This window comes from Jaculus jaculus, chromosome 11 (assembly GCF_020740685.1).
Source record: "Jaculus jaculus isolate mJacJac1 chromosome 11, mJacJac1.mat.Y.cur, whole genome shotgun sequence".
In the NCBI taxonomy this organism is placed as follows: Eukaryota; Metazoa; Chordata; class Mammalia; order Rodentia; family Dipodidae; genus Jaculus; species Jaculus jaculus.
In genome coordinates, this window is record NC_059112.1 from 94,000,435 (window position 1) to 94,009,557 (window position 9,123).

A 9,123-nucleotide genomic window follows, 5' to 3' on the forward strand; every position below is an offset into this window, starting at 1 on the left:
TTATAATTGTTCAGTTTGACCTGAGGAATAGGCTTAAGAATGAAGGATAAAGTCTACAACAGGCTGTGTGAGGCAAAATGCTGGCAAAAAAAAATGATTAATATATGTTAAGATCTTTTCCTTAAACATTCCACACAAGATTTGCCCTGCTAAATGTAATATACTTCATAATTTATATAATAAAAGAGTGTGATAATTATTTTCTAAAAAATAAACATTTGGAAGTCCAAATTTTATTATAAAGAAATACGGCTCAACTTTATCTCTGTGGACACTAATTTGATCTATCAAGAAGGCTTGCCACTGATCCAAGTAATAATCACTCAGAAAACAGAACTGGAAAGCTAACAGTATAATTATCCTAGGGTCTTGTTTTTATCGATTTAGATTATTAATGGCATTTGCCCCTTAAAATCTTCAAATAATAACTCTCTTTTCTGTGGTTTGGATCTAATCATTTGCATTAGAAGGATCTAAATGAGAATACTTTTCACATGTGCCCCAGGGAACAAACACAACTAATCACACAGAGAGAAAAAAAAGAACCTCCCCTGTGGTCCTTGCTTATCATCTCTGTTTTCAAAGAGTGCTCAAGGGAAAGTGAGTAAAGAGCTGAGTTCCTGGCATACTGGGACAAAGTAAGGGCATAGAATGGAGGAAGATGTAGAGATACGTCAGCATGGGGATGGAGAGTATTTAGCTACTGGGTAGAAAGAAAGAGAACAGCATAGTAATAGTGTTCAATAGGACATGGTGAAGGTATTGTTCAGGTTGGCCACTGACAAAGTCCAGAAATATCAGTAGTATCCTAGAAATTATAGCAATAATCACAAATTATCCATGTGTGGACAATCAGTGTCAAGGAAAATTTAGGTAGGAGGAACTGGGAAACAGAGGGGCTGACATTTGCTATAGTACATTATTTTGGCCATACATTCAAAATCAATATAAAATGGAATAAAAATCTACAATACAAAGAAAATCAAATACAAAATTATATACACAGTATGTAAAAATAAATATGCCTAGAGACAGGACTTGAAAGACATTGATCACAATGCTAATAATGGTAGTATGACTGACTTTTTCTTATATGTTTCTACATTGCACTCTATATAATTTCCTTTTGTTTTTATTATTACTCAGATGACTAAAATAAACTTAAAAAGTTAGTTTAGCCATATCTTTCTCCAGAGATTCATAATGAGCCAAACATCCATAGATATCAATGGAAGTAAATCTGGAATTAAAAATCTAAGCCAGGCGTGGTGGCACACACCTTTAATTCCAGCACTCAGATGGCAGAGGTAGAAGGATCACTATGAGTTCGAGGCCACCCTGAGACTACATAGTGAATTCCAGGTCAGTCTGAGCTAGTGTGAGACCTTATCTCAAACCCTCCCCCTCAAAAAAACTTCTCTAGTTGATACACAGTATGGATAAAAGATTGTGACCTGAATTAGTAAAAGGACCTTCCATTCTTAGCACAGGTTAAAAGTATTTTTTTGTTTTATGTTTGTGTCTTTTTGAGATAAGGTCTCATAATTAAAATAATTAAAAATGGTAAAAATGTGGCTGGAGAGAAGCCTTACTGGTTAAGGTGCTTGCCTGCAAAGCCAAAAGATTCAGGTTCAACTCCCCAGGATCCACATAAGCCAGATGCACAAGGGGCTGCATGCATCTGGAGTTAGTTTGCAGTGACTAGAGGCCTTGGCACACCCATTCTCTCTATATATTTCTGTATCTCTCTCTTTCAAATTAATAAATAAAAATAAAATTTTTAAATAGTAAAAATGTAATTCTGAAATATGATTCAATAAGTTTGTTTTCTAGAAAAGTTCTAGTTTATTGTATCAAATTTACATATTACATTATGCTGGCAAAAATTCTAAAAAGAGTACTTAAACTATTTTAGTTCTAGAACTTCCTCCTCCCTCAGGACATAAAAAATGTGATTTTATATTAACCTTATATAGCCTCCTATGAATTTTGCCTTATTAAACATTGTGCCTTATTTTATTAAATTATTTCATTGGGATCCAATTCTGTATTTCAGAAAAGTAGCATTTTATTCTAAACATGCATTTACTCTTTTCTTTAAATTATTTTTATTTTGTTTATTTGAGACAGACAGAAACAGAGAGAGAGAATGGACACACAGGGCCTCCAGCCACTGCAAGCGAACTCCAGACACATGTATCACTTTGTGAATCTGGCTTATATGGGTCCTGGGGAAGCAAACCTTGGGCCTTTGGCTTTAACAACTTGAGTGTTAAGTCATCTCGCCAGCCCCAAGTATCTACTTTAAAAAAAAAAATCTTTATAATGCCTGTATTTGTTATATCATTGTTTATCTGTTTGTTGAATTTATACAATACACAAACCTATAAATTTTTTTAAAAGGTGACCCTGTCCTGTTTTATAACAAAGGCAGTAGATAGCACATAAAAAGAAAAAAAGAAAAAGAAATTGGACTCCATCTTATACCACTTATAAGAATGAATTCAAGTGGGCTGGAGAGATGGCTTAGTGGTTAAGACACTTGCCTGCAGAAACTAAGGATCCAAGTTCAATTCTCCAGTACCCACATAAGCCAGATGCACAAGGTGGTGCATGTGTCTGGAGTACTTTTGTAATGGCTACAGGCCCTGGCACATCTATTCTCTCTCTCTGTTTCTTTCTCTGTGTTTCTCTTAAATAAATGAATGAATAAATAAATTATTTTTTAAAAATAATGAATTCAAGATGGATAAATGTAAGACTGAAAACGTTCAAGTTCTTAGAAGAAAACAGGGGTAAATAAAGCCCCTTAGCATTGGACTTGACACCAAAAGTGGAAAAAGCAGATATGAACAAGTAGCACTGTTTCAAACTAAATCACATCTGCACAACAGATGGAACAGGCGTAAATATTGATAAACCATGTACCTGTTATGGAGTTAATATCCAAATTACACCAGAAACTCAGGAAAATTGTTATCTTTTAAAAATCCAACTATAAAATTGGTAAAAAACCTAAACATAATTTTTTTTCCAAATAAGACAAATTGCCAACATGTATATAAAAAGGTAATCAGGAGACTTCCGGTTAAGATGGCGGCGTAGGTACCACGCCAAAGCAGCCTAGGGGGGAAAAAGACCAAAAAAAAAACTCAGCAAAATACACACTTTTACTAAAAAGTGAGGTGTATAGGAAATTGAGGCGGCAGCGGAGAAGTAGAAGAGTTATAGAGCATCCAGAGCCTGCACAGGCGGGAAAAGCGCCTCCGGCAACTCAGCCAACCGCCGCAGCTGCGGTGCAGCAGAAAGCCGCCAGACTCTCGGCTGGAGCCGCAGGAAAAGCCAGGTGTGGGATTTTCCCCTCACACCGCGCTCTGGAGCCGCAGGAAAAGCCAGGTGCGGGATTTTCCCCTCACACCGCGCTCTCCGCAACTCAGGAAACGTGAGGGGAGAGCGGCAGCGAGCAGCGGAGGAGCAGACCGCGAGGTAGAAAAACACGTGGAACAGCGAAACAACCACAGCAGCCCCTCCCCCACCGCCTGAACCCAGCTCCAGCGAACACAGCAGCGGCCCGGGACCCGGCCACGCCAACTTGGGCTGACAGCGGGACCCAAGCAGGAGCAGAGTTCGGCAGCAACTTCAGCAGCTCCAGCACCGGTACCAGCGGCCCCAGCAGCAGCGGACCCAAGAGCGGCAGCGGCGGCAGATCCCGCAGCAGCGGCTTCGGGGGGGGGGAGGCAGCGGCGGTGGACATGGCAGCGGCAGCTTCAGCAGCGGTGGTGGCTCCGGTGGTGGCAGCTACGGCAGCAGCAGAGGCAGCAGCAGCGGCTCGGTTTGCCCCATAGGAAAAGCAAGTGCCCAGCTCCAGAAATCAGAACAGCAGCCCGACGACCCAGGCAGCAACTTGACTGAGACCAAAATCACCCAAGGTAACTGGGATTGCACCAGGGAAGGGTCTCACTTGGTCACAAGCTGACTTGGATCCCTCAACAGACCAGAAATCTAAACCTCTTTGTTGATAGAGGATCTGGTCATTATAATAACTACTCTCGCATACATACTCGGGGCTGTTTTTGATTGAATGTGTACAGTGTTTAGTTAAATTTTAGAATCTACCTGTATTTTATTCCACTCAGCCTGCTTGACTACTCCTATAGCAGGGAAACTCAACCCCTAAGAACATCTTTGTAGATACTCTGAGAGTCTTAAGAGCCACACCTAATACCTTAAGGTCCTACCCTGAAAATATATTACATCAAATCAATTGATACAGCTAAGAATACACAGCTAGCTAGAAAATCAGCATTAACTTAATCCAAGATGCAAAAATATATACATTATAACACAAGAAACACTAAAAAGCAAGACGATATAAATCCACCTAAAAGTATTAATGCATCAGAAATGTCCTCCAGTGAGAAAGAGTTAGAGGAAATGCCTGAGAAAGAGTTCAAAAGAATAATTATAAATATGTTCAAAGAGGTCAAAGAACACATGAAAACAATCAAAGAAGAAATCAAAGAGGAAATCAAAGGAATCAAAGAAGAGGCAGGACACCAATTTAATGAAATAAAGAAGGCAATACAAGACATAAATAGGGAAATAGAAATAATGCAGTCCAACAAAGAGAAAGACAAACTTATAGAAAAGTATGAATGGGAATTTCAAGATATTCGGGACACTATGAAAAGATCCAATATAAGAATTCAGGGCATAGTAGAAGGAGAACTCCACTCCAGAGGCATAGTAGGCATCTTCAACAAAATCATAGAGGAAAATTTCCCCCAAATTGGGAAAGAGGTGCCAATACAGTTACAGGAAGCCTTTAGAACCCCAACCAGACAAAACCCAGAAAGAACCTCTCCTCGCCATATTATAATCACCTGTCTGGAAGAAAAAATGGAAGCATTGCCTTGGGAAAGGAAATTTGAGTCCCTTGGATACAACCCAACCAAAGCATTGGGATTGGGTGAGAAATTAATTGAATCTCAAACCAGTGGGTAGATTCCTAAAAGGGTAACCTAGGGAGGTTGTTAAATGCAGATTCCAAGCTAGTCCCATATTTTGCAGTAAAAGCTGGGAACCCAACTTAAAAAAATAAAAAAAGTCACAGGTGTAATTCTAAAGAAATTTGACTACTGTTGAATGGGAGGTTCATAAACCACATAACAAGTGAGTTGGTGGGAGCTATACATACATGTGTTTAAATCCTAGTTCTTTTAGTTAATAATTCTGATGGTGGCAAGTCACTCAAATACTGAAAGCTTCAGTTTCCTTATAAAGAAACTGGAATGACACCTTTTTTTTTTTTTTTTTTTCTTTTTCGAGGTAGGGTCTCATTCTAGTCCAGGCTGACCTGGAATTCACTATGTAATCACAGTGATCCTCCTATCTCTGCCTCTCAAACAGTGGGATGAAAGGCGTGCGACACCACGCCCAGCTAGAATGACACTTTGCTATGGAAATCAATTCAAATTATGTAGGTGTATCTATGTGGATCTATTTGTATATGTGAACACTGATTCACAAAGTCCAAGATGAGACTTAAATGAGATGACCTCTTCTGGCTTTCAGTCTAGGAATGGTAGTTTGTGTTAATCTGTTAACATGGACGGAATATCTGATTGACTGTTTCCCTAGTGCATTGTTTCTCAACTTTTGTTTTCTCCCTTTCCCCCGAGTGACTTTTTTTGACGTTTTCTTTCCTAATCTGCCGCCCCTATAAAATTTGAGTACCACAACTATACTACATGGCTGTTTCCGTTCTATGGCCGTTAGAGCAAAATCCTGCAATTCCTAAGCCCTTTCATGACCACCCCACCCTCTCCCCAAGAGCCGGAGCAACATCATGCATGTTGTGAATGCATGTTTGCCAGAAAAGTGGTCAAGGTCAGGGGGCTAACACAGTGGCGGAATTCGGTCTAAATCAGAGGTCACAGAGTTGGCAGCCAGGTGGCAGGTCGTGAACGTGCGTTGTATTTGGTGTGGCTTTGTTCTTGCTGGTCATCAGTCGCCTGTATTAAAAAGATCCAGGGATCTCAAAACTTAACAGACACTGAGCTCGAGGGAAGACTGCATCGCTCCGAGCAGGGCTCGCAGGGTCGCCCTCAGCCCGGCCTTCTCCCGGCTACTCGGAAGGCGTGACCCCCGGCACGCCCAGCCCCCAGCGCTCGCCGCCCCTCGGGGATGCGCCGGCTAAGCGCACACATCCCACCCTCGCGAGCCGGCTGAAGAAAGCAAGGACGGGAGCCGTTAATGGACACTAACCGGCGGCGGATTCCCAACCTTTTCGCGCTCCGCTCCAGTCAGCCGGCTGGGTCGGTCTCCCACGGCGTCCGTCCGAGAGCCGGGAGGCGTTCAGACGGGTCGGCCCGAGGAGCTTGCCCCCACGGGGGGACAGTCTCCCGACGCCGGGAACCCGCTCACCCTCACCCGCCCGCGCCGTCCCCACCGCGCCCTGAAGGGCAGGGTGGGGTGGAGGGGAGTCACCGCTCGGCGTACCACACAACGTCCGTCCACCCCGGGGGCGCCCACGGGCCACACCGCGAGGCCGCGGGCCCTGGCGCAGCCCTCCGCCTGACAGCCAATGGCAGGCGCCGCTCTGTGCACGTGACTCGCACCAGCCAATGGGAGGCCGAGGGGGCCCGTGACGCGACAGGCGGCTCCCGAGGCTTTCGAACCGGCGCGGGGTCCGTCCCGGTTCGGTGACGGGACCGAGCGTGAGGGCCGATGAGGGGCCATCCCCCACCCCCCACCCCCACACACAGTGACCCAAGGCGGTCTCGCAGGTGAGTGATGGAGGGCTAGCCAGGACTTCCCTGGAGACAGTCTGGAAAGCAGCCTGTTGTCCTCAGCCCGACTCTTCCCGGTATCCTGGTTTCCCGGTGCAGAGAAATCCTTCCCGGAACTGAATCCGTGGATGAGAGCGAGGCCCTGGCCAACACGGAAACGTCTGTGGTCATTCTCCTGCCCCTGCCTCCTCCATGCTGAGATTATAGGTGTGTGCCGTCATGTCTGCCTGATACTCTTTTTTTTTTTTTTAGCAGCAGTGTAAAATTTACTGAAAATAATAATAAATAAATGAGTTCTTATATACTACACATCTCTCTCCCATTTTATTACCTTGGTAAACTTGTCACACTTATTAGTATTATTTTTGGTCTGATGTTTCCCACAGAGGTAAGATGCTATTCTCATCATCTTGATAGGTGATGGGAAGACAGGTAAGGGCACTCTGTACAAAGGAATCTACACCCTACATTATTTTGTTTTTTGTTTTTTCGAGGTAGGGTCTCCCTCTGGTCCAGGCTGACCTGGAATTAACTCTGTCATCTCAGGGTGGCCTTGAACTCATGGCGATCCTCCTACCTCTGCCTCCCGAGTGCTGGGATTAAAGGCGTGCGCCACCACGCCCGGCTGCACCCTACATTATTAATGATTTGTTTGTTTTAACTCTCCAGCCCAGGTGGCGCTTGGAGAAGTGCAAAGAATTGAATGGGAGGTGCCTGAGTTCAAGTGTCCCCGAAAGGCACAGACATCACAGGAATATGGTGATGACCAGAGGAGACATGCTTGAACGCTGATAATTAACTTTCGTTCACTCCCTATAAAATAATTGGCTTGAGATGAGATGTTAAGGCTGTTTCCTTGCCAACTACCTTCTCACACCATCAGCCTCTAAACAATGCTCTCCTTAAAGAGTGAGTTCTTATCTCTGCTCATTGATGTTTTGATAGCACCAACTCCAGTAGTCTGGTTAGAATATCAGGGGTATACGCTATCAGCATGAGTTACCACTAACAGATAGTAATCTTTTTTAATATTTTATTTTTATTTATTTATTTGAGAGAGACAGAGAAAGAGAGAGAGGATGGGCATGCTAGGGCATCCAGCCACTGCAAACGAACTCCAGACTCATGTGCCATCTTATATATCTGGATTATGTGGGCCCTGGGGAATCGAACCTAGGTCCTTTGGCTTTGTAGGCAAGTGCCTTAACCGCTAAGCCATCTCTCCGGCCCAACAGATAGTAATCTTAATAACCCAGCTGAGCAGTGTTTCACATTGCTCCAGTGGAAATCTACTCTTTCCATACTGTACTCTTTGAAAGGAAATCATGTACAACCCACATATAAGGAATGAGGAGTGGTAACTCTGGATTTTTATATTACATGAACACAGTGCCTTTTTGTTTGTGTTTTGAAGCAGGGTCTCATGTAGCTGAGGCTTCAGTTTTGCTATGTTGTCAAGGCTGGCCTTGAACTCTTGATCCTCTGGAGTGCTGGGATTATAGACATGTGCCACCATGCCTACGTTTCTACCTTTCTTTTAGGCTTTCATGATTTCTAGGGACAGCTCTCCCACTAAAGCTATCTTAGCATTTTCCCAAAGTTTCTTCTAATAGCTTTATAATATTTTTATTTTTTATTTTATTTTATTTTTTTTGGTTTTTTGAGGTAGGGTCTCACTCTGGTCCAGGCTGACCTGGAATTAACTCTGTAGTCTCAGGGTGGCCTTGAACTCATGGCAATCCTCCTACCTCTGCCTCCCAAGTGCTGGGATTAAAGGCATGCGCCACCATGCCCGGCTTTTATAATATTTTTAAACTTAAGACTTTTGGTTTGGCAGGTGGTACTCTTGTTACTGCCAGACCCTTGACCTTTGCAATACCCTCAATAAACCTGTTCTTCCCGCCCCCCAATTCTTTTAGTCTATCTGGAATTTATTGTTGCATTGTTATTTATTTTATACTAAAGTTTAATTTATGTTTTAGAAAATCACATTTTAAGTGCCACACAAAAAGCATCCATAGTCATAGGATGACATATTTCTGTACATGTAGACATCTTGCAATGTTTTTATCAGGTTTGATGTATCTCCTCAAACATTTATCATTTCTTTATACTTTATATATCATTTCTTTATACACCTCTTCTGGTCTTTTGAAATAAACAGTACATTATTGTTGTTTATGATCACCCAAGTGAACAATAGCACACTGATGCAAGCTCCCTGTAACTAACTTCATACCAATGGATTAAAACAGTACTTTTATTTTTTTCCTTGTGTGTATGTAATGTGGTGTGTGGTGTATGTATATGTATGTGTACTTCTTGCACCCCA

The 9,123-nt window shown here is 42.8% G+C and overlaps 1 protein-coding gene across 5 annotated transcripts in view; it reads right to left on the bottom strand.

The window, feature by feature from the left end:
• The window catches only part of Ptpdc1 (protein tyrosine phosphatase domain containing 1), a 60,678-nt gene extending 54,161 nt beyond the window's left edge, over positions 1-6,517 (bottom strand). For 3 of the 5 annotated variants that reach the window (XM_045129991.1, XM_045129993.1, XM_045129996.1), the window contains exon 1: positions 6,268-6,517. The gene's annotated coding sequence lies outside the window, so the exon portion shown is untranslated. The remainder of the gene's footprint in view (positions 1-6,267) is intronic. The other 2 variants (XM_045129992.1, XM_045129994.1) reach the window with 1 other exon arrangement.
• Between the last annotated feature and the right edge of the window lie 2,606 nt (positions 6,518-9,123).